General features: G+C 49.8%; 1 protein-coding gene across 1 annotated transcript in view; it reads left to right on the forward strand.

Annotated features, from left to right (window-relative positions):
* The first annotated feature begins 20,713 nt into the window (after positions 1-20,713).
* LOC114875120 (mushroom body large-type Kenyon cell-specific protein 1) overlaps positions 20,714-25,842 on the forward strand; it is a 71,412-nt gene continuing 66,283 nt past the window's right edge. Inside the window, exon 1 of the mRNA XM_029185065.2 lies at positions 20,714-21,843. The gene's annotated coding sequence lies outside the window, so the exon portion shown is untranslated. The remainder of the gene's footprint in view (positions 21,844-25,842) is intronic.

The raw sequence follows: 25,842 nt of genomic DNA on the forward strand, positions 1-25,842 counted from the left end.
GCTATCGGTGCATCGGCAAACGACACGATCCGTCTTGGATATCGTTGAAAATGGTCTCGTTCTCTTTTATGAAAAATGCCGAGAAAGCGAAAACAAATCGAGTCCGAGTTTCATAGGGAAATTGGAAGGCCGACAGAAGCGCGATTCGCAGGCCGTCGCGCGAACCGGCGCGGCGCAATCTTTGTTCCGTCGCAAAATGGAAACGCCATCGGGCATTTCGCGAGGTCTGTATGGAGTTCGAAGGAGCCCTCGGATCGTTCGAATCAAGGGAGAAACAGAGGAGAAAAGGGACGAAACGACAGTCCCTTCGTGGGAAAAGAGCGATATAAACGAAGAACCGATGGCGTGAAACGAGCACGGAAAAATTCACTCCTATCGGCAGCTATCGACTGCGTGCAAATGCGATCGAACGAAGAATTCTTCAAAAATATTTAGAGCAAAGTTTAAGAAATACGACACTGCAGATCTCGTTTGACCTCTCGACTGAACGATCGGTCGTTTCGTCGGTCGATATAGATCGGCAGGCCGGTGCAGCTCCGATCGACGATCTCGCGTTCGATGCACCGGCAATTTTACTCCACTTGTGTAGGAAGGTTCGGGGAACGAGCAAAGCGAGAAAAGCTCGCACCCGAAACGCGATAACGCATTCGTACGCTAATTAAAGTCCGCGATAAGAGAAAACTGCGGCGGAATTGGACGCGTCATCGAACGATTTCGCGTATTTTTCTCGTTATCGCGAATTTTTCCACTGTACAAAATATTTCCCTTCTTGCGATAGAGGAAGAACGCGACGCACGGTCGACGGGGCGCCGGCCGAGGCGAACCAACAGAAACGCGTCGGTCTCGTTCCTTTCTGGGCTAGAATTTTTCTCCTTTCCGCTGGAAAAACGACCATTTCGCCGGGCAAAGTATCGCGGTCGGTTTATCGGGACGAACTGTTTCGAAAAAACTGCGTGATTCGGTCGAACAATGAGACTCGATCGACGATTGTCGCCTTTCGCAAAAAATAACCAACGTGTCGACTTGTGCACCGATAACGCGGCCCTCGCAAACAAACTCGTTCAAGGCCAGGGTTCGAGAGCGCTTCAAATATTTTTCGCGACTCTCTTTCGTAACCCTGAGAATCGCGCGTGCTCGATAAAGCCGTACTCGATCGCTTGCTTTTTACGCTTTCACCGACAAACGTTCGCCTTTCCTTTACCCCGTTCGATGCCATCGAATCTTTGATTATCGCCTGTTTCTCTGTCCTCGAATCAACGGCGAAAAGAAAGAAAGAAAAGAAAAAAGAGTAAATCTCTTCGCCCTTCCGGCAACAGTTGTCGCACGTGATCTGTTTGCACGTTTGCGACACTACTTTCGGCGGATCTGGCTGCGCGTATCGCGAGGATTTTCGCGAGCACGCAATACACCGTATTTTCAGATAGCGCAATTATTTCGATAAGACTTATCGCGAACGAACGAGCGGCCCTGCCGCGTCATCCAACATCGCGGACAGATAAAGCTTGTTTTCAACGAATTAATCTTTTTTTTTTTCCTTTTTCGAATAACGGCGATGCTGCGAGAAAAATCCCTATCGCTGCTTTTCCAACGTTTCGTCGAGGTTCCTTCTGTTCCAGACGGCGACGACGACGAGGCGTCGAATCGATGCGTCTTTAAACGGGCGCTCCTCACCTCTGCTTCTGGTCTGCGACAACTCGCGCGAGAAATTGAAATTCTGCGGACGAAACGGCGATCTCGAAAGAAGGAGAAGAGGAAGGCGGCGAGTAATTCGTACGCGAGACTCATTGTACGACGCATTCTTAAGTGCTCATCGACGTTTTATTGTCGCGACGCGTCCATTCGTTGAATTTATCGTGGACGTTCGTTAAGGCGACAAAGAAAATGCAGAAGAAGGAAACAGGACGGTCTGTCTCGTCAGATCCGTCGATGATTAACGCACGCTCGAACGGGGCTCGTTATTTATAGCGAGGAAATGAAAAGAAAGCGGATTTCGACGTAGAAATATGAAAAAGCAGCTCAAACGAACGACGAGGCGCGGCGCGGCAGGTGCGAAAGGAACGACGCGTTATCGCAAAGGTTGAAAACGTGGAACGAGAAATCTCGCAGAGACGCGAACAGAAACGGAGGGGAAGAGAAAGAAGGAGATGGTTGCGTTACGCTTGCGAGCAAAGTTCCCGTACGGAGAAAGAAAAATCGCGATCCCCCGAGTTGTTTTTTCTCTTCTTTTTTCACAAATTACATCGATTACAATATAACTCCTGTAAGAAACGAAAGAGGGGAAACTTTAACGGAATCGCTGACGGTGGAATAAAAGCGAGAAATTACGGGGCTCGAGAATAAACGAACGAGCGAAGGAACGAACGAATGCTCGCACAAAGCGCCACGCATACGTAACTCGCGGATGGGCAACGTCTTATTTGCAGCCAGTTCAAGACTTTCTCATTGCGGGGCGCTTTTATTAGCCGCTATCCGTCTCCCTTCTTCATTTAGCGTTTCTCCGTTTCAGTTTCTTTTCGTTTGTACTCGCTGGCTCGATATCGTACAGCAGGGGGAGAGATTTGCCGACGCGAAAACCTTCTATCTGTGATCTAAGTTAGAGGAAGGATCCGCCAAAGGGTCGGGGGACAACGCGATCGTGACGCGTTAATTATCTGAGAGGAACGTTAACTTTAACTGCTCCTTTAAACGCGAGCGAGCTCGTTTTCGCGTGGCGTTAAGGAATCCCCCTGATGGCTGGCTAGGACGGCGTTCCTTACGATTTCCGTAATTTATTTCGACTACACGGCTCGCGAAAGTAACGCGGAAAAATATAATCCGAGTTAATTTAATTAACGAACGCGTGTCTCTGGAGATCCATCCGGGCGTCGAGCGTTTTCAGAGATACGCGAGAAACGCGACGAGACTCGGCAATTTTCATTCGAACGTCGCGTCGTCTACGATTCGCGAGTTTGATCTAACGATAAGCATCGAAAACCCAGCCAGATCGGCCAGTTCAATTTACCTACATCTTCGTTGCCTCCTTTGGTCGATGTTTGTCTTACCGGTAGCGTTGGAGGGCGAACGAGTGGTTGGTGGCACCGTTCGCGGAGCAGTTTCACGGGCGTAATGGAGAAGGGTGCCCAGGGGGGTTCTGTCCATCCTTTGTATCGTCGAGCAATCACGACCTACCCCACGAGCGAACAGCATATACGCGAACGTAGCTACGTGTATACACGTAGAGACGAGAGCGGTAGTATATCCTATCCCTCTTTTGCTGGCCTCCCTTCGCGAACCAGGACGAACACACCCCCCGATCGTGGCAAGCTCCCACCCTACCACCCACGTCATTTCGCGCTCTGTGGGGTTGCAAATGCATCCCCGCGATGACTGCCGTATACTCCCTCGGAATGACTGATGAACTGCAACAGCCGGCGTTCCTTCTGCCTTGTACGCGCGTGTACAGGACGTTTCAATTACACGCGGCAGCCGAACCCGTCTCTTTCTATCTCTTTACCCCTCTACCTCCGCCCTTTTTTCATCTTTCGCGTCTTCCTAGCGTTTCCTACTACGTGTTCGCGGCCTCGAATCAGACGTCGAGATGCGCACAGGGTGCAACGAGACCTAAACGGGGCTCGCCGCTCGGAGAAGAGACAGAGAGGAAGGGAGCGAGAGTAGATTGGAGAGACAGGGGCAAGAGTGGCCGATGACGCGCGGCCGGGCTAAAGGGAACACGCGAGGCCGCGAGCGGGGAAAAGCGAAGCTGAGAGAGGAATTTATTATGTCCTCGGGCAAACTGCCCCCTCGGTACAATATGTTACAAGTACGGGAAATGAAAAAAGGAAGGAAGGAAAGAAGGAAGAGCGTGCTCGCTCTCGGGTAATTAGATAAACCTGGTGGCGAACGAGCGTACCAGCGTTAACGTTCCTGGCGCACCCCATCGCGGAACGCGGTCCGAGAGATATTACTCGTTTCCAAGGCGCGGGATCGTCCGCGCCGCGATGCACGAAAATTTAATTAACTCGGTCAATTTTTTAGTTAATTAACCGTGAGTCACATTTCGTCCCCTCGCTCGCTAACGCGCATTCCTCGAGATGCTTGTCAACGACAGAAAAGCTGAACCATCCCGATGCCCGATGGGACAGGTTAGCGTAATCGATGACACCGTTGCCTAGAGTTTCAAGGTGGCGCTTATCTAGCTAAACGCGGTAATCGCGACGAACGAGTTCGACTTTTCTTTCTTATCTCGAATCTGAATGATTTTTTATCGAGCTAATCGCGTTCATGGCTAATTTTCCTCCGTCTTCGAACGAATTGTACAGGACTCGGTTAATCGGCTCGTTTCTCGATCGAGAACAAGTCTTAACGCTCGAGGGACAGGTTAGTTTTCTTTCAGATATATTTTAAACCTCTCTCCATGAATATATCTACCATTAGCTTCGTAACGCGTCTTGCCGGTTAACGAGTAGAAAATTTCGCGCAACGGTTTCGCACACCTGCCGTACAGTTCACCGCGCCCTCGAACGAGGTAAAATTATTATCGTATGCTCGCGCATTAATTCGAGGACGAACGAGCGCAAGCGGTGAAACCCTGGCGTTACATCGTTGCGTGCGTTGTAGCTACTCAAGTTTGACCGGTGTACACGAGACTTTTCACGGTTCTTGGGAAATTTCCGGACGAACGACGATGCGCGCTAGAACGTTTCCTCCGCGTTCGTTCCGAATGCAGTCGGAGGGAGGAGGATCGAACCGACAGTGCAGAAATCTATCAAATTCTCGATGCGACATCCAGGTGAAACCAGTTTGGTCGGTTCGAATGACCGGGTTGGTTGGAACCGAGAAGCTGGACCACCGAGAGGCAGAGCGGCACGAGGGGATTCCACCGGAGGGAGAAAAAGAAAGGAGCTGAGCGAGGGCTTCGAATAGGCAGAAGGTACTGACCTACCGTCCACTCGACTCGATTCGATTCGATTCGATTCGATTCTACAGCTGGACGCGGTAGTTTCGATATGCTCCCTTGTAATTTGCTGCGGCGTGCACGCGTTTCGTTCTTTTCAGATAATTATTAGAAATCCGTTCTGACGGAGGGAGGACAGGTTGCGACGTTGCGCCAAAATTTCTCCCGGCTCGATCTTCTGGAGCAGTTTCAGGATCAGGAGCATAAGCGTGTACGCGCGCGGAAACGGGTTTGAGATCATTGAGAACGGCTTGGTCGACGTCCGACAAAAACTAGGAGCTCGCGCGCCCGGTTGCTCGTTGGCCGTGATGAGAAGGCGACCGATGGAAATAAAGGAGAGAAAAGGGTTCGAGTAAACGATCGGTTCGGGATGAATTTTCTTCCCCTTCTTTCCTCTTAGATTTCGATCGATCTGGAAAATCGCTCGATCGAAGGACGAAACGCGTTCTCGAGCGGCGCGATTCGTTTTGAGAATTGAGAAAAAGGAAAGGAAGGAGGACAGCGGAGCGGTGCGGCGCGGTTATGGAGGTAGGGGAAACAGCGGCAGCTTCGTCCCTGTCGTGAGAACACGACGACGTCCGTTAATGGCGGCATTATAAACCGTTCCTCGCGTGCATCGGTAAAGAGGTTGAATGCAACGGGGCAGGGGCAGAGGGAAGGATGCACAGAGAGGGGAGGCGGGTGCCCGATCAGCGGAGATGCATGCGAAAAAAGGTGAAATTACGTAAACATCTTGCAAACGACGATTACCACACACTGGGACTAGCTTGGCGTTCACCTCTGTAAAGAACAGCCTGAAAGAGACTGCTTCGGCCCAAGTGCATCGCGCGCGCATACATGCATCCACCGCACAAGATCCCGTTCTCGTTTTGCTTCCGTCGAATCGACGACGACAACCACCACGACCACGACCGGAGTGTTCAACCTGTACCTACTTTGAGGAATCCGTGTTCAGGGATCTTTGCTGGTCGATCGTTGCTCGAACGAGTAGCTCTCGAGACAGTCGCAACGACGATGGATCGAGTATCGCGGAAATTGGACCAATTGTTGCGAAAACGTTGGTGACACAGGCGTATACAGGCAAATGCGCGTATACACGTACATATCGGGATCGGGTACAGTAGTTTGCATGCGATAAATATTAATGCAGCGTGCTCGGTCGCGCAAATATTTGTGATCGACGAGCGCGCTCGGACGACGATAATTGGTCTAATGAATGCGCGACGATCGATTCGTGTTTCACCGCGAAATTTCATACGAAGGAAACGTTATCGCGGCGGCGGCGGCGGCGGTGATGGCGGTGACGGTAGAATTGACGGAAGGACGAACGCGTCGCGAGGAGGTTTTTTGTCATTCGTCGGGAACCTTGTGGACGAGACACGCATATTTATTAGCACGGAAGCGATCGCCGATCGAAGATCGACGGTAAAAACCGTGTCGCGAAGCGGTTGTTTACCAGTTCAAAGATTTCAAAGTAACCATTTTGAATCGACCATTTTCTCCATTGCGGCGCAACTTTCGTGCGTATGGTGGCGCGTATTTTGGGAGGACCATCGGGTCCGTAGGATCCTCGGGAAAGGGGAACCGGTGCCGTCCACTGGCGAGTTCCGATTGGCCGCCTAAATCCACGGCCATGTTTAGCCGCCCGGGCCCCTCCTGTTTAGAAGGGCCTGACGTCAGCTACTCCAACTATTCGAAGGCCACGCGTCGCGAAGCGCCGCGCCAACACGTATGCGCGCCTCATAGATCGATTTTTCCCGGGCAAAAACGTCGCTCGATCCGTGTCATTTCTGTCCCGACGAAAAAAACTTATTGCGTACCTACTGTAAGTACCTATGCTGAGTCGTTGCAAAAACGTAGCCGACGTTTTTACCGCGTTACAGTTTCACGCGACTTTGTTAAAGAAACGGCAACGATTTCGACGCTTTCTTCTTTCGTGTTTCGTAGCCTCTAATAATTAATTGATAGATATTCGGTGATTTGTTCATACGTCTACCTCTCAGCTAAAGTTTCGCGAATACCCAACGTTCGCAACCTGCAAACCTACTTTCGCCGCTTGTTAAGCATTTCAGCTTGGTCATTTACGCTCCTCGAGCGACCTTCGACACCGCGGAAATCCGCCTAATCGTTGCGGCTCGTGTTTGCTTGCGATCAATCAGCGACAGATATTAAATCCGACTACGGCTACGCGTTACCTTCTAATCGCCTATCTAATCGAGTCCGCGATATCGAGAGAGCCGCTGAAAACCGCGCAAAACTATCATTCGAAGAAGGCGTTTGAAAAGAAAAACGATGTCGATATCGGGCAACCTAGTTTTTTCTTTCATTTTTTTCTTCGTTTCTCCATTTTTTATACCCGGTCGCATTCCCCGTTAGACCAGGCGTATACTCTTTCTCTACGACGGACGATGAAATAATCGATCGGCAATTATCGATCGCGAGAAATCGAACGCGGGAATTCGAACTTTGACCGTAATATATGCAGAGAGCAATTATTCCGAGTGGTGACTCGAGCTCGCTGGTGGCTAAGGAATTGTGCAGCTTACTTTCAAACGTGGCCGGTGGCTTCAAGGTTCTTAAAACCATTGGTAATGCATTCCAATCGGTTGCTCGAAAGATAGAGAGAGGTTCGGAGAGACGGATTTAGCATTAGAATCTACAAGGACAGCGTTCGAGCGCGCGCGGATAGTTACTCGCCGCGCTGAATCCGCGCTGAGAAACGACGCACCGTCCACTGAAATACCTTCGTCTCGAGACAAATAAGATTTTATAAAAAGATACCGCACGTCTTCGCTTAGAAGCACACCTATGCGTCTCGTCTATGTACGAGGTACGATCGGTCGTCGTAGTTGAAATTCAACGCTCGCCTTCCTTTTATACCATGAATAATTCCTACCGGCGGAAATTAATTTCGTAGTTTCTTTTCTTTGTTATTTTTTCCGGTTTCCTCTTCTTTGCCTTCAACGATTTAACGTTTCACGTATTACCGGGGCGACCCGATGCAAATTCTCCGCAAAATCAAACGTTATTATTTAGCCACGACCATTCGAATTACAATTTGAGATCAACAACGCGTCGAAACAAATCAACGGAATAATTCAACGAGCACGGACATTGTTTCGAGCGCGTAAGTCGACCATTTTCCGCGGTTTCGTTCGACCGAGCTAATTATTCCGGTTTCGCGGATACCAAGTGATAACCACCTCTCCTCGTAACTCGTCAATTTCTTTCAACGATATCGTTATTGTTATACCAAATTTCTTTCCATTTTTCTTGCGAAAACGAATCGTCATGCTTGACCAAAAGCTCGTAACAATTACAACGCTTGTTTAGCCTGTTTCGCGGTGTGTTTTAACCATGATACACCGTAAACAGTCGGTAAATCGAACGCACGACAGGTGCAAAGGCCAACCGGCGTCCATATCCAGTTTCTAATCTACGACGATCCACAACGATCCACGACATTCGCGACGATCGTATTCGAGGCACGTAGAACGAGCTCGCCTAATTCGTGCCACGAAACGATTCGCGACGATCGCGATTACCGATTCATTATCCGCAGCAACCGGTATTGTCTACTTTGCACGTAATAGCGGACCTTTGTTCGTACTAGTTATTACGAAATCGTAACCAACCATCGAAGACGCAAGTTCGAAACAAAAAGGTGCTACGATTGTTGTTCACTCACCGAACGATGTCCGCTTCGTCGGACAGGATTGCCTTCTTCACCGTTTTCTTCTTCTCCTTCCTCTTTTCATCCGATCACCGAGTTATCGTGGATCTGAAATAAAAGAAAGATACTTTCTCGTTATCGTTGCTACGTTTATTCCTCTTTTCATTCAAACGACAGAAGCAGAAGAAGGGATGAAGTAGAACGCGATTCAACATCGAGCACGAGAACGTCAGTCCGCTTGGAAGACGAGACGATTCGCGTAGTTGCGGTTTTCGGTCATTTTTATCGGTTTATCTCCGAGCATCGGTGATCGATGATCGCGATCTATCTTGTCGCGCTCTTCGTACATCGAAGAAGCGGGACTCGCGTCGTTCGACTACGGACGATCGAATTCGTCTTACCAGACGATGCGGAGAGAAAGAAAAACAAAGTATATCGGGCAATGGGCTAGAGAACGCGACACCGCTTTCGATTCGCGGAAAAAGAAACTCGTCTCATGGAAACGATCGTGGCTCGATCTTGAAAACAGACCAGAATCTTGCGCGTTCCTGTGAAAACGTCTGTTTGTTATAAATAGATATACCGTTAAGTCCGGTTATGCAACGACACCGAACTGTGCGAGAAAAATTGTACGAAAACGGAGGAATCGGCAGAAGGAAAAACGAAAGAAAGTCAAAGTCCAAAAGAGAGAAGGTGAAGCGAGGGAGGGTAGGTGAGAAGGATTCGCGTTTGCATGGGCCGTGGATTGGTCGCACGCATCGAGCGTCGATTCCCGAGAATCGATCGTGATTGGTTTCTGGCAGTGGACAGCGATCGAGCGGCCAGGAGTAGTGCGGGAAGCGCAAGTCGGTTTCTAAACCGGTCGTCGTAAAAACCTGGCCTGGCCTTCGGGGCGGCCATTTTAGAACGTTCTAACATTTGACGGTCGCGAAGGCCTTGCCGGGCCGCCTAATAAGCGGCCGTTAATCTATTATTCATTACGAACGAACGAGAAAGATACCTCGAGCGACATGCAAATCGAGCCCCGCGTTGTACACGTTAACTGCGACTCGCATCGCGTCCAACACGCAACAACCTTCGAGCCGCTTCGGGAAATCGGCCTGGGCAACAACTCGCCTCGAGATAGAATTCGGATCTTTCGATAGCCCGATCGACGATCGGCGCAGCGGTCGGCTGAAAGCGATCTTCCTTAAACGAACACACCGATGCAAAGTGTGCGAATCTAACAGCTTTCCAACGCTCTTAAACGCCGAGAATCTCCGTCAATTTGTCGCATCTAACGACTTCCAAGAACATCCCTGTCCACGGAACGTCTAGCACGGTTCGAAGCGAACGGAAACAGAAGGTTGATTCGCAATTACGTATACGGATACGCGTTTACGCGCTCTTATCTCGACGATATCCTTTAACGAGCAAAAAGCAAGTTTAATGCCCGGCGATCATCGCGAAAATCCGTCGCCGGTAAAATTACCGGTAAAGGAGGAGAAAAAGAGAGGGAAGAACTCTAGTCCGTCCGCGATTGTATTCCCATCGAATGGATGCGACGACGAAAAAGCTTAGCACGGTTAATTAGTGTTGTTCGGCCCGTAAGAGGGAAGAAATTAATTTACGCCGATGTTAGTGTAGCGTATTCGCAGGGTATAGAGGAGATAATGATAGACGAATAGCAACGTTTTAAGCTAATGGGCATCTTCGATGGTGGTACGTTTCGACGTACAAGTGATTTGCAACAGTCGGATAATAATATATAGAAAACCGGTCTTGTTTTCGATTACGTCGCACCGATATCGGGCGCCAAGGATTCGAACGATCGATAACTACACACGGGCGGAAGGGACGGATCAGAAGACGAAGCAGAAGCAGAAGCAGAAGAAGAATAAGAGGACGACGAAGGATGTACCTACATAGCTAGGTGGGAAGGTAGAAAGGGAGAAGCGGAGAAAGAGAGAGGATCCATCGTGAAAAACGATCGACAGAAGGGGAAACCTTAGGGCCCGGTTTTTACTTCGACCAACCGGTCCATGGTTGGAACGGTTTTCGCGGAATCGCGATAAACGGCACCGACTGAAATATCTGATTTAATTGCAGCGCGATTGCGAGAGGGGACAAAAATCACCGAGCTTAATCGTATTCCTTTGGTCCTCTGAAGTCGCGAAAACTAGGCTGCTCAATAAGTAAAATATAGAAGGGAAGAAAAGAGGAGAAGGAGAAAGACAAGAATCACCCGGTGAATTCGTTTGTTCGACAGTGAGGCAATATATAGCGGGAAATCCGTGGAATCGTCGCGAGCGTGGGAGAAAAGCTTTTCCTTCGAAGCGTATTTCTCGGACGTAAAGCAATCCTGACGAAAAGGAATCGTCGTCTCGGTTCGCGTAACGGTACGTGCGAATCGCATGCATCGCTACACGGATCTATAATAAACGGACGCGATCCCGGCCGATTCGAATCCTCGGGGAGGAATCCGAGAGGAGGACGTCGTTGCAGGGAACCCGTTAAAATTTCATGACCAGTTCGAGCCTGAGAGTCGTAAAAAAAAAATTGAATCCATCGATCTTGCAGCTATCGCGCCTTCACCTTCGTACTTTCTTCCGCTACGATACACCTACGACGCTTCATCGAAACGAACGAATCCATCTCTACTTGGACCAACGATGGATTTCGTCACGACTTAACGTTCAAATTTTCACGATCCAACTCCATACCCTCGATAACATGTTTTTCTTTCACCGCAAAACCCAATGCGTTCGATATTTACGACCGCCATCGAAACGGTAATCTAACTTTCTATGCTTTCTCCATTCTTATTACGTGTTCATCCTCGATATTTCTTGAAATACTTGTTACCGATGCACGTTCCTTTAATTAACACGCTGAACGTTGGCGAAACAACGGTATCCATTACGGTAGCTCCTAGTAAGAGTTATTAAGCACACGAACGTGCAATTCAATAAACTTATACTAATCATGTAATATTAATGACATTTGTGATTTTAATTTCCTTTCCTTTAGAGCTGTAAATTCTTCAAATTATTATTATGTATTTACGGTTGGTGGACGGTTGAGCATCTGGAAAAATTAAAGGTAGAAATTACGGCAGTCTCGGGGCTGGTACCGTGGTCAAAGCAAGCAAGCTCCTGACAGGAAGTGGACGAGGCGCGACAAGCGATCCGAAACAAAGAGCAAAGGGCCAGGAGTAAGTACGCGAGTTGCAACGAGAGGAAGAGAGAGGGAAAAAGTTGCAGGAACGGCGCTGCATGTACCGATACGACACCACTACTATCCTACTATACTCCTCGTCGTCGTTGTCTTCGTCGTCGTCGTCGTCGTAGTCCAGAGGTACGAACAAGCCAGTCAGTTGCAGTATTTGGGACAAGGTCAGAAGGTTCTGCGCTCCCCGGCTTCCAAGACATCGAGAACCGCCGCTCTGCGCGCACTGCACTTTCACTTTGCCTCTACTGCCGCGTGCATTGGCAAATTGCAACTTCGCGGACGATACTCTCCGGCTCTTTCGTACGCGATGCCCGGTTCACACTTCGAATTTCTAATGTTTGTCTTCTTCAAGATCGTACGAAGGGGATCGAACGATATAATTCATCTAATTGCGTAATTGTAAACGACCTAATGGAATAAAAGACTGAGCGATCGAATCGATGGAATTATTCTTTTATCACCAACCGTCCGCAAAATTCTTTTCCTCGCGTTTCTTTATGGAAAAAAGTATCGTGATCTTGATCGCGTGGAAGAAAAAGGCGAGGCCCAGTTTCTTCGAGGACTGAAAGAAACGAGGCGTTTGCGCGAGACAGGCGACGAGAGAGTAACAAAAGTTTTGTCCGCGATTTGTAAACGGGGCCGGTTCGTGGTTATTTGTAAACGGCGTTGTGGATAACGTAAGCGGTGGCACGCATTCGCATGCAAATTGCACGCGATACAACAACACCGCAAAGGCCGGACAACGACACTTGGACGAAACGTCTCTCATCGAACTTTTTACATCGAAAATTCATACGTGTTAAAAAGAAAGAAAAGAAGAAAATATCAATGAACCGCGGCTGTTCTGTCGGAAATTATCGGCCGATGAAACGCTGGTTTTCGAGTACAAAGACTTGGTGCATCATCGTCGAAAATTTTATCACTGCAACGCTGCTCCGATAAAAAGTAAAAAGAAAAAAAATTGAAAGAGTCAGATCAGAAGTCTCCCTTTGGTAGCAAAAGGTAAATAACCAAAGGTGTTAATAGAATAATGTGCGTCGCGATAACCGAACGTTGATCGAAGGTCGAGTTAACTCGTCCTGGCCGGTTCGCGAGTTAAAACGCGTCGCCGTGTACGGGCGGCTATAATCGTCGTGGACACGCGTTCAGCCACGATTGTCGGGGAAAGAAACGCGGCTGCGAGGAATACACAATGCATTTTTACGCGCTACAGCATCGTTTGGTTACTGCATCGCTTTCGTAATATAGCTAGCGTTCATTTGCAACTTAACGGCTGGTTACTGACTGCAGCATGCATACGCGTGTCTCCCGCGTTCGATTCAATCTGTCCGCTTTCGGTTATCAAAGATCAAATTTGTCAAAGACCCAACCCATTGAAGCTGCATCGTTGACACGGTTTCGCGCTCGCAACGCTTACCCCATAGCAATCGTTTCGTCCGTTTAACATAAAGCAGGTTTCGATGTCGATTAACGCCGACATCAGTCAAGCGTTAGGAAATATTCTTCGTTAAGGTTTCATAATTAAATTCAGAAGTATCGCTTTCGCGAAAGACTGTCTAAGCGGTAGAAAGAAAAAAAAGAAAAATTGAAAGTTCGTAACTGACAAACGAGGTAGCTTGATTGGGCCTCCGCGAAAAGGAGAGGAGTTTGGTGCACTAAATGCAAGGGCGAATAAGAGACAGGAGGACGAAAGAGAAAGAGGAGGGTTTCGCTGTCCAGCAACGGCTGACACAATGGCCATTGAAAACAGAAAATAAGCGGCATTGTTCGACGCTTTTCAGAATCGATATTTGCGAATACAACATCGACGCGTGTCGCGAGCGAGCGAGCGAGCAAGCGCGCGGCTCGGTGATTTAAAGCAAAGATTAAAAATAAAGGGGACACGCGCGTCGAGTTTCCGTCGATGCCCGGCGTCGAACAGCTAGCCAGCTAGCGGAGTCGCCTTTGTTGAAACGGCTCCGAAACTAACCGGCCGCTATTTTCCGCGATAGCCGAGTGAACCAAGAACAATCGTGCTTGTCGATCGTTGCGTTATATCGAACGCACGCGAACCAGCCTCGCTCGCTTGCGTCTCTTCCTTCCGCTTGTCCTACGCTTCTACTCTCGTTTAAGCCGACCTCGATTTCGATCCGAAAATCGTCGCGGTCTCGACGATCGAAACAAACCGCTCGACTCCGATACTTGTAAAACCTCGAGGCAACGCGATGCGCCGCGTAGACAAAGTAACTACCTATAAAGCGAAACAATGGATGTTGTTTCTGGCGCGCAATGGCACGCCGCTCGGACCTTGATAGCGAATTTCAAATCTTATCCGAATGATAATCGACGGATCAAAATGATGCTAGAATGGCGGTTGAAATACAGGCAGGAGGGAATTCATTCTACGTCTACTAGTGTACGTATTCAGACGGATAATTGAACAAGTAGATACTCGCGAGAAAGTAGGTATCGCGGATGACTCTCGTGGTAACGAGTGCGGTAAATCCCGCCACGCCAAGATCGCGATCTCGATTCTCGATTTCCGAATTACAGATAAATCCTCCCTACGGTTCATTTATTCGACTGTCTTTAACTTCTCGTCGCGCTGATAGAAGCGATGACGCGATGAGTAATTAACGCGCGACGCCACTTTCACCGAAGGATTTATCCGAGAAACTTGCTCGTCGAAGAAGGTTTCCACGGCGAATTAGGAGACGCTCGATCGCGATCCACGGCGTTACAATGGAGCTTTCAAAGATCTACCGCGAGAGAAGAAACGAGATCACGAGAAACATTCGGGAGAGAGAGAAAAAGACAGGGACACCGTTTGGTCGCGGAGTTAGCACAGAGCGATCCAGCAGCTTGATCGATCGTGCCGATCGTCGTCCTTGAAGTGGTCGACGTCTCTCTCGGCATACACGGAGTCGGAGGAACGAACGAAAGAAAGGAGGAAGAAGAAGAGGAGTAAGAAAGAAGGAGCAAGAAGTAAGAAGCGAAGAAACGGAGGAGATAGATGCGAGATGGAATGAAGGCCCCTCTGGTGCTCGATACCGACAACCTACGACAACTCGAGTTAGAAGTTTCTTTGTCGCGTTAGCATGGCGGCATTCGGCAGTGCACACGCCGGTCGTGTCTAAGCAAGATGGCCGTCTCTGGTGTCGAAAGGAGGGGACGCGGGAGGAACCGGGGAAAGGGGGACGAATTCAGGCTGTTGGAGGCCGCCCGGTTCCAACTCGCATTAGAGAACACTCGAAGATTATTACTTGCGCGAAGCCGGCCGCGTGATCCTCTGGCATCCGCGTAATAAATCCACCATGCTACCCACACTCATCGTTTCTAACGCTTTTATCGCTTTCCTAAGCTCGCGCCATCCAAAAACGAGTCTCGACAACCGCGGCTCGTCGAGGAAAATGTCCCTTATCTCTTAGCTCGCCACGATTTTCTTCGAAGCAGCTCGATTAATTTCGAATACGATTAACTTCTGCGACGCGATGATCGTCGCTCGTCTTGCTGTTATAAATCTTCGGCATCGCGCGGAACGATCGAACGGCGACTTTGGATTCGCTCGGGGAAAGCCATCGATCTTTGCCTGTTTCGAAGGCTACCCAGTTCGAAGTAAGAGGAACGCGCCGCTTCCGCGATTCCGTTCTACGATTCAAACTTTACACCTGACTCGGCCGCTCGGTAAATGAAAACATCATCAAGGTCCTCTTAATTGCACCGCTCGAATTTCGTTGCACCTTGGACAAGGGTTGAGCTGGATGCGATAACGTTCTCGTATCGGATGCGCAAGGTTTTCAACGCGCGGTAAAATTTCGCGGCAAAACAAATTACGTAACGTGTCCGCGGACTTGTAGTGTAAAATGCGTCGTAAAAGTGACTTCCTAAAATTACCTGTTACACAACGCGGACGTTAGGCGTTCGATCGGCGGAGCGGGGAACGATTGATTCACTGTTTACGTGGCATCTCGGAGAATTCATAGCCAGGGGCGAGATTTTTTCGCGATCGAGGTTTTTCAAATGATCCAGGAATCGATGGGACGTCGTTCGCGGACGTTTAAATCGCTCGGTTCGAATCGAAGACTAGGTCGAGAGCGAGGAGTCACGGTGTCACGAAGCGCCTCGAGAAATTGGATGCGCGGCCTGTGAAGGGCATTTCGTAACGCGATTACCGAGAAGATTGGCACCGGTACAGAAGATCGGAGGACGATGGAAAATCTCAACAGGTTCCAAAGGTTATTTTCTGCAGCCTTACCAGCCACCGATAGATACCTACTTTCGCGTCATTGGAAAAAAGGGAGAAAAAAAGGGTGGCGTAACGAGTTACGCGACCACTTTGACCGTTCAACGACGACGAGAGGCGTTCGCGGTTTCGAGCGTCGTTACTATTTTTCAATAAAACAGTCGGCGACACTCCCTTTTCGCGCTCGCGTAAATAAACAAATAAACGATCGGGTCAGGTGGCCTAAATTGATCTGAATCGAGCACGGTTTCAACCAGAGATGCTCCTAGCCTCGAACGCGCGCCTATTCTTTACCCTTTTCTTTTTCCTTTTTAATTACGCAACGGTGCATCGGAAATCGAGTCGGAGCGCATTAGCGTAATTATTTTTACCGGTGCGCTGTGAAACGCGCGTTGAACCGAGGCGGCCTAAGAATATCGCGAGAGGGGTCTGGCTTCCCCGAGAACCTGAGACATCCGCGTTAACAGGTTCGCTAAGGAAATCGAATTCGTCGTGGAATCTTCTGGTTTAACGAGGCTTAGATGAGAACGAAGCGGCCGTTAACGCTCGTTCGTGGATTGAACGGTGTTGTGTTCGTGCGAGCGCGTGTACGAGTAAGCAGTGGTTGTGCCACTGACTGGCCAGTTCGTTTCTAGGACAGCTAGTTTTTCACGCGATTTTCGCGCGATACAACGCGCTCCGTGCCTAACCTATACCGAGGCCTGGCCTGGCCTAACCTTCTTTCTTGCCAGCGATGAAATTGCGATCGGTGCTCGCGATAATGCGTCGCGGCAACCAACCAGCCAGTTTAACCAGGCCTCTTACGGCCACCACGACGAACGCGACGATTTTTCTCGTTCGCACGGCCGCGCCGTGCCGTACGCCCTCCCCTTCGAATCCTATCGGCGTTTACGTAATTCAAGGCTTTTCCATCTAATGACGAACCGAGGAAAAATGTACGCCGATACATCCGCTTCGATCTCTTTCCTCCAAACGCGTATCCTCCCGTCTACGCCAGCTAAATATTATTTGAGCTCTCGTGAAATTTTATAGCGACGCGATTAAAAAACGCGTAGAAAATGATCAAGTGAACTATAGCAGCGCAGGGCCGAAAGAAGAGAGGACGAACCGGCGATGCGTTGCATTTCGTTGCGTTTCGTTTCGTTCGAGTGCGTACCGTGGCTACCGGTCCTCGTTCGACCGAACGGTCGTACGGTCGTTCGGTCGTTCAGATTGCAGAAGCTTGCTATGGAAGTGGGCAGAAGCGTGTGCGGAGAACACAGAGCGGTCCCTGTAGACGAGAGGGAGTGCGAACGCGTGCTCTCGCTCGTCGATACTCACGATCGCAAAGTGGTGTAAGTGCGTGTGGACGGGCACCAGGAGCACGGGTATGTGGCACAAGGCCGACATTAGCATCTCTACCGGTATACCCCCTACCATTTCGCGTCGTCGTCACGGCACAACTCTATCCGCAGAGAAACCTGTATTCCGGTTATCTTGCTTTTGCGGCAACGGAGAGACAGCCATCGCCATCGTGAGAAGGCAAAGGACCTCCTACCACCAGGAACACGCGAACGCATCACGGAAACCGCTTCGAACGGATACGGAATTTTTCGACCAACCCTTTTCCCACCCCGCGATAACGTTCCTATCTTTCCGTTTATCCGTTCACCGTTTCGCCTCGTCGTCGTTCGAGTTTCCCGTCGACGACGATCCTCGTGGAAATCTTTGAAACGGTCTACGACGCGACGCAGGTATGCCGGATTATTGCACCGATAGATTCCTCGGGAGAGACAGGCGCGTAACTTTCGAAGAAATTTCGCTCCCGGATCTGCAGGTCGGCGCCGAGGCTCGACTCTCGAATAGAAGGAGGGAATCCACGGGGTATCGATAAGTAATGGGGTATCGAGTGACACGTTAACCTGAATGACCGGTATGTACTCGTGCTGAAAACTCGCACGAACAGGCGACTTGTTCGCCGGATTAGCCGGTGGACGCGAATTGGCGAGATTCTAGCGCGCGTGTTTCATCCTAGGCGAAAACAGTAGCGACCGGATGTCTAACGAGCAAAGATCTCTCCTATTCTATGCCCGTCCTTCTTTCGCTCTATCTAGTTACCTCTTTTCACGAGTATTTCTCAAAGGTGCCGATCGTCGTTTCCTCGAGCAGTCGATGCGATGCGCCGAGAAATCGGTCGACGTACCGAGCAAGAAACTCGCCGGCCGATCTGCGAGCAGAATCTTAACAATACCGTGAATCTTTCGTCCGTTTCACTCTGGCTAGACAGCCGCGAGATTCTCGTGTTTTATGACGTTTCCGAAACGAAACCTCCCAATCTCTTATCGAGAAATGACGCCTGTTTCGCGTCAGTGATAACGAAAAAACTGCCTCCAATTAATGTTACGTCTTTCGATTAGCCGTCAAACCAGCTGCTCGAACAAATAAACAGACTTCTTTCAAAAAGAACTTAGTCATTCTTATTATCGTGTACTAGATTGTAATCGTGCATGCAAATATCGCTCAGTTTTTTCATCAAGTATCAAACGCGAGCTGCCGATTTCGTAGAAGAATCAAAGAATCAGTTGTGACGGAACGGTGGTACGAAAAAATTGGGAAGGAACCGTGCCTCGCCTTTCGTCGCTGCGAAACCAGCATAATATCGGGCCGCGTTATCGTCGGATGCACTTTGGGCTGGCAATTCGGTGCCCCACTCAGCGGTACAAAGAGTTCGTTTACCCCGTTTAGACGTGCGAGCGAGGCCAGCTGCTATCGGTCGATTCATGCGCGACATTCGACGGCAGCCGACAGAGACGTCGCAAAACGGACAGAGAACGAGCCAGGGGGGAAGAAAGAGAGAGGGAGGGAGGGAGGGAGGGAGTCGGAGAGAGCGACGAGATAAAACTGAATTTAAGGCGCGATCGGGGACCCTCTCGAGAACAAACAGAACTGCGACGTCTAGACGATCGTCGCAGATATACAGGGTGTTAATAAATACATTTTCGCCGGATCGATTGCGCGCGATTGCAGGAATTCGCCGAAAAGGCTACTAATTACGCGAGCCTAATTATGCCTGCTACTGGCACGATATCTCGATGCTGCCAGTGCCGTTGCTCCGTTTTGAACGCGGAACTGCATTTCGTGTGGAATATTTGAAATTTTATCTGCATCGATTATGCGTGACGATCGGTACGATCGGATGGAAAGGATCGTTCAGACATTCGTGGCAGGACGATTTATTTTTGTATCCGTGAAACGAACGCGAAAGCGGTTCTCGGACGAAGTAACGGAGTACGAGGTACGCGTGGGAGGCGATGCAACGGCCTATCAACGAGGAAACCAGTTTCTCGTTTTAAAGAAAAGAAAAGAAAAAAAAAGAGGTTTCGAGTGCAGTCGCGTTAGCATCCTCGAGACACAGCTGATCGTTGTTATCCACGGGAGATTTCGCAAATCGAATCGAAGCCGCTTCCTGTTTCGGTCTAAACGTATGCACCTAGATCCGCCGCGATGAGCCGAATCGATCCAGAGATCTGGGAGACGAAACACACGAGAGCAACATGGATTTCGAAGGTCTAAGAATCGATCGATCTTGATGCAACGGGAATTCTCGATGCACGCACACCTGACAAAGCGACGGTACGCGCGTGTCGTCGAGGCGACGTTATCATCGCCGAAATAGCGTATCGATAAGGTCGTCTCTCGGACGCGCGGCCAATGACGCGGCCGTCTGTTCTCGATAGAATTCCATTAATCTGGCTTACGACGATCGCTTCGGAGATGCGTCGGCAAAACGGTGCAGTATGGTGCACCGGTAGTAGGGTAGGGGGGCAGTGGGGTCGGGTGGAGTCGCGTGTTTTATTCGTAGTATAATTAATTCGAGGCATGCCGGTCCCGACGGAATAATGCAATCTTATCGGACGGCGGACACGTGAGTACCTCTTCGCTGCTGGCAGATAACGAGCGTATTTTGGCGGGCCGACGGATACCGATAAAAGTCTGTATGCTCGCTTTCGAGAAAAGCAACGACGAGACAAACACGAACGAGCCCCGCGGATCGTTTACGCTCGCGGCGACCTTATCGCTCGATCGATTTTTAATTGTTCGATTTACGACGCGGCGCGGTGCAGCGCGGTGCAACGCGGCGATGGTCTACGTGAGATTATCGATAAGTCTTTTAATCGTCTCTCCGTACGTTTCGCCCGGGACTCACTATCGTTCCCGGGTAAAACGAAATCGTGTTCAACCGCCAATAACAATACAAAGTATCCTTGAAACGTATCATCGTTGTTTTTTGTTTCCTCCTTCGAACGTGTCATCGACGCACGAAATTTATTAGTATCGAGTAAATAAGCGTTCTTTGTCCCTTGACTCTCTGCGTTTCAGCCGAAATAATGTCATCGATAAATGATCGACGACGGACAAAAAAATGGAATCGCAATATCAGGAAAGGAAGGGAACTTGAATTTTCAGAGATTTGATTTTCCAATTCTATCGAGCTTCGTTATTGAAGTTGAAAATTTGTCAAAGTCAAAGATCGGCAGGCGACGCGAAGTCGTAACGAAAATCGAGTAGCAAAAAGAAGTAACCGCTGGAGGCGCGATCGGCTGAATTTGGAACGGCCTGTAGCGGAGGAGTGAGGTAGGTTAGTGAATCGACGGGTGTTATCTGGATGCACGGAACGCGCGGACGGCCAGTACGGAACAACATGTCCGAGTCAGCGAAACACAGACACTTTAAGCAAAGCCGGCGAATCAGGTTCGCGGGTGGCACTTAGAGTGCACTTTCCACGTTGTTAGCTGCAGTTTCCGCGGTGTGCAGCGCGATACGGCCGACGAGTTCGAGCACCCCGACGTCTCGGCGCTTCCGAAACGGGCCATTTTCGTGGCAACTGGGTACAGTTTGGTACAGAAGAGAAGAAGAAAAGAAGGGTTTAAGCCGACGAATAAAAAGTGTGTTGTTCGTGGAGCGCGTGTGTTTGCAACGTTAAGATCGCTGACGACGATCTTCGAGCTGATTCGAGGGAACTCTAGCTCTCGGATTTCGACGATCGCGCCATTTCTCCGTCTGCTTTCTTCATTTCGCTCAACGAAGCAGGAGCGAAAAAATTTGCTTGATTATCTCGTGGTGCGTGTTTCGTGTAAAAAGTCGCGTCGAACAAACGATTATCAAACTGGTGAAAAATTATCGGATGTTGAGATAACCCTTTTTTTACCAGCCGATTCTTATCGTTTATCGGATGGTACTTAAAGTGCGATATCAATCATAGTGCAGTTTCTTATTGGTTGCAACTTGTTAGATTTCGGCGCTGTCGCGTTGCAATACGCATGGTTGTTGCTCGCGAGCAAACGAGAGCGATTAGCGAAATCGGTCGCGGTTTGTTTTCACGGTCGAGCGTTTGGAAGTGAATAACCCGTAACAATTGGTTTACCGCGTTCGAGAGTGCAGAAACGCGGCGAGTGCTACCGATAAACCAATCTGACGCATAAATCAACCTTTACATTGAAAACAATAAACTCTGTGAAACGGAGAAACGAAAACAAGTCGCGGCGGCGGGAATCTCGGAGGCCGATGCGAGCAAGGCTCGTCTCTTCGCGGTGTCCATTCGTTTGTCGTTTTCGTTACCTCGTGTGTCGATCGACCGATCGATAGAGGATCGTGATTATCGTGATCCTGTGACATCGAGCAGCAGTGTACGAGGTTAACACGACTAGGTCGGTCAAAAGCTCGCGGTCACCGTGAAAAACGTGGAATTTTACGGGAAGAGGAACGCCCTGTTTTCGAGAACGATCAGCCTGAAGCACGCAGCTGTGCATACAACGAAGGAAGTCGGTGAGTATTTTGCTGCAACTTTCCTATTTGCATCGAACGAGACGCATTCTTCCGCTCGAATAATTCGCCGTGCAGATATTTCAGTTCGATCGACGCAAGCTGTTCGCAGACGGGGAGTAGATAAGACACCGATTTCGACAACGCGATGCACCGACATCGTGGACAGATAAAATTCTGCATCGCGTTGCATCGTCGTTGACTCGACGCATCAACGTCTCGAGTGTAGGTATCCGCGCTCGCTCATTATCGCAGCGAGTAAAGTATTGACTCACCTGACTGTCCCGGGTGAGTCAGGAGCAAAGTTTTAGGTTGTCGTTCGATGCAACGCGATCGATGATGTACTTCCTTTCGATGTTTGCGCCTACGTTGCAGGTTAGGCGAATGGCCTGGCTGCTCGTGAGCACATCCGCCGATTTCGCGCGTACACAGGACACACACGCGCTCGCATGCGTGCCTGCGTGTGTGCCGTCATCCATTGGGATAGGTCGTCGCATTCGCTAGGACAGAGGGCGCTTTGTTCCAAGACCGCCTCGAGCGCGTAATCACCACGCTGCTGGACCGTTCTTCCACCTTCCTACCGTGACTACATTTCACCCCCTCGTGGCATCACGGGTACTCTGACAGATTGTCATTCGTTGCTAACGGTATATTTTAGGGAAAAAATATGGTCTCGGTTATGCCCGCATCGGAATAACGTTAGGTTTCGCAACGTCTTCGAAAGATATCACGTGGAAATCTTTCGAATATAGGGTACGACAAATGGATAGAATTTATTAGGATGAATAATCGAAAAGATCGCGTTTCGTGAATCAACCAGTAGCGCGTACAATGTACGAATACAGAGAGTGTGGACCATTGAAAGGCAACGAGGCAAACGGGAGGAGAAGAGAGAGTAAAACCAAAAAAGATAAAAGGAAGAGAAGAGATGGAGTGAAAGAGTGACGGAGAGTGATGCAGAGGGAAGAAGAGAAGGAAAGAGGGCGAACGGGAACACGAACGAGAGTGAGAGCTCCCAGAGGCAGCCGTATTTTCGGGTGACCGTGGCCCTGCCCTCGAGACTGAATCGTTTGTGTGCCACTCGGTGCATTCTACCAACACGAAGCCGAGTCGTGCGATGCACCAGTGCACACGGTCGCATTTATATTCGGCTGGAGGGCGGAGTGGGTTCGAGCGTGTTCGCGTTCAGCCTCGGCTGTGTAGGTGACCGCGACGCACGCTCCAACATACCGCGAAGCCCGGTGCATACGGTGCTTTTTGTATGCAGGCAGCGGGAAAGAGAGACGAGGAGAAAGAAAGAACGAATGGAGGAAGAGGGTGGCGGGGGGTCCAGTGGTTTCGTCGGTTTTATTATTCGGCACTGCACGCTGAGTTAACCCAGGTCAGTGTGGTAAAAAAGCAACGCCACGTTCGACGAGTCCGCCGCGGAGGAGTGGTACGAAAGTGGAGTGCATCAAAGCGAGAAGAAACGGCAGAAGGAGGAAAAAGGAAGGAAGAACCTTGCGAGTCGTGTGCGTGCTACGCGCACCGATGTACGCGAGCGCGAATAATCGTACACGGTGCATCCGCTGCCGAACCCAGCTTGTTCGATGCGACTCGTACGTCGCACGCATCCAACTTTTTGCCATCCTGCGCTCCTCGCGCTCCGATATTTTCCATGTGTTCGCCGTGTGTTCTTAAAAATACCATCCCCAGGATCGATACCTACGCGTTGGATCATTATAGAAGAGCGTTTCGAAACGCGAGGGGAAAGAAAAAAAGAGAAGAGTCAAACTGGATGGGAACAACGAACGAACGAACGAACGACGAAAAAGTCGTGGTTGCAGCCCGCCGCAACCACGCGACGCGTAGGGCGAAATTTCTGAAAAAGGAAAGTAGTCGTAGGGGGTGCAAAAGGAAGGAGAGCGGTAAAGTGCCGAAAGCTGGCAAAGTGCAGCGGTGCTCGGTGGGAGGAGTAAAAGCGACGAAAGATCGAGCGACAGGGGTAAAGAGGGCTGCCGGAGGCGGCATGCAACGGGGAGGAAAGAGAGCGAAAGGGGGGCGAACAAGGGGGATGGAAGGAGCCGGGCTAAAGAGAGGTGGGGTCGGTAGTTTCGCCAGTTAGCCGGCTTTAAAACAGCTGCCAAATTTCCCTCTCGGCCGAGAGAGTGAGAGTGACCCATCGAGAGCGAGTGTGTTCCACATCGCGTTTCGCAGCGATACAAGCCGGCGCAGCCGGCTGCACCGGCACACGCACACACACACACACACGTGCTCTTCAGTGTACACAGTGTGCACGTGCACGCACACACGCTCGGATCCGAATGCACCGATGCAGGCGGGCAAGCGAGCCATTTGCGCGCATCCATGCGCGCGTTCCTGCTACGTGCACGTCTGCAGTCTGCTCCAGTATACGAGCGTGCAAATGTTGTGCATACACGCACACGATCAAACACGTGGCAAGTTTCGAACATTCACTATAACGTACCGGCGTACTTGCTTGTGCGCGACAACCCAACATACTCTTGTGTGCATTCGTCGGTGGATGCAAGCCGAATACCCAGCGTGTAGACGACGCTGTGCAGGCGTCTCGGTGTCTGCATGCATATCGGATGCATCCGATGCGAGACAACTCGACAAGCAGAGGCCACCGTTAAACGAAAGGCGTGTCCTCTCCTTTGATTCAATGAAGATTAAGACCAATGCTATTTTCCTCTTATCGCACAAAAAATTAATACGCGGTATGTTTAAAGCAACTATCATCGTAAAAGTTGAGAGACGCTGTCCCGCATCGGGCACAGAGAAGAGAGAGGTCCAAAATGATAGAGGGGCACTCTCAGTTTCTGGGACTAGAGCAACAAGTAGTAACCGCGTTTATATCGACGCCGTTGGCTACGTGGTGGGTGCATACTAGGTATTAGTATGTATGTAGGTGCATATATAACGTAGCCGAATGTATATAGGTCGACTGGAGAGAGTACGGCGGCAGCTGACGCGGCAGCAGCACCAGCAGCCGCTTTTAAAGCGCAGTCAGTTACCCCCGAAATTTTTCAAGTTGCACCAAGTGGGGGTAGTTCGTAGACTAGCACGTAGCCACCCCCGAAATACATGGAACCTAGTACGGTACATAGCTCTACCGCCCTCCCTCTCTTATGTACCAACTATATAACCTCGATCGTCCAATGTCACGGCAACAGTTTGCCAGCCAGCCAGCCAGCTCGAGCGAAAAATCCAGGGAATATATTTGTCGAATTCTCTCGTTATCCTGGCGAGTCAGAATTTCAACGAGCCGTGGTGATATTAGAGGGCTGCGAAACGTAACATTTTCCGTGTTTCCATTATCGTGGCACAGACCACGTTCCAGTTTCATCGTGCACGCACGCCAGATTACGGATAAATCGGATAAATTTCGCGCAAGTTTCAACCGCGTCGATTCACGTTATCGAAAATATTTAACAAAATTATCGTTAGACCAATTATCCAAAAGGCGTAATTACATTACAGAGAGAGAGGCAGAGGGAATTACAGGCAAACGTTACTAAAATCGACACGGGAATAAAATAGCTCGATGGTAGCTGGTCAAAGCTACAATCAGGCTCGCGTTGCATTGAATTTCCGCTGAATTAAACAGGCCGAAGGCTGTTTTTGGCCTACTCGATGATTCTCGGGAAATTGCTCGTTAATTAACAATCGTTAAACGCGGTTAATCGAGTCTTTTCGGACAAATTAGCCCGAGGATCGTATCGCGTTAAACTCATCCACTCGAATTCTTGTCGTCTGTTCGTCTGTATCGATTTACGTATCGAAGAAACAGCGAAATTATTTCGAGTCCCGGTCGTTGACTCTATTTGTACCTGTGCCAAGCGCTGGCTGGCCCGATGTCGACTCTGCACCTACTACGGTATGTAGATGCCACCTTGTACATATGTACCAACCCGTGGTTCGTGGCTCGTTGCTCGCGCAACAAGTAGGTATCGCCAAAATATGGCCCGACGACGAGCTTTCCCACCCGCTCGTTCTTCG

Source organism: Osmia bicornis, chromosome 9 (assembly GCF_907164935.1).
Source record: "Osmia bicornis bicornis chromosome 9, iOsmBic2.1, whole genome shotgun sequence".
Classification (NCBI taxonomy): Eukaryota; Metazoa; Arthropoda; class Insecta; order Hymenoptera; family Megachilidae; genus Osmia; species Osmia bicornis.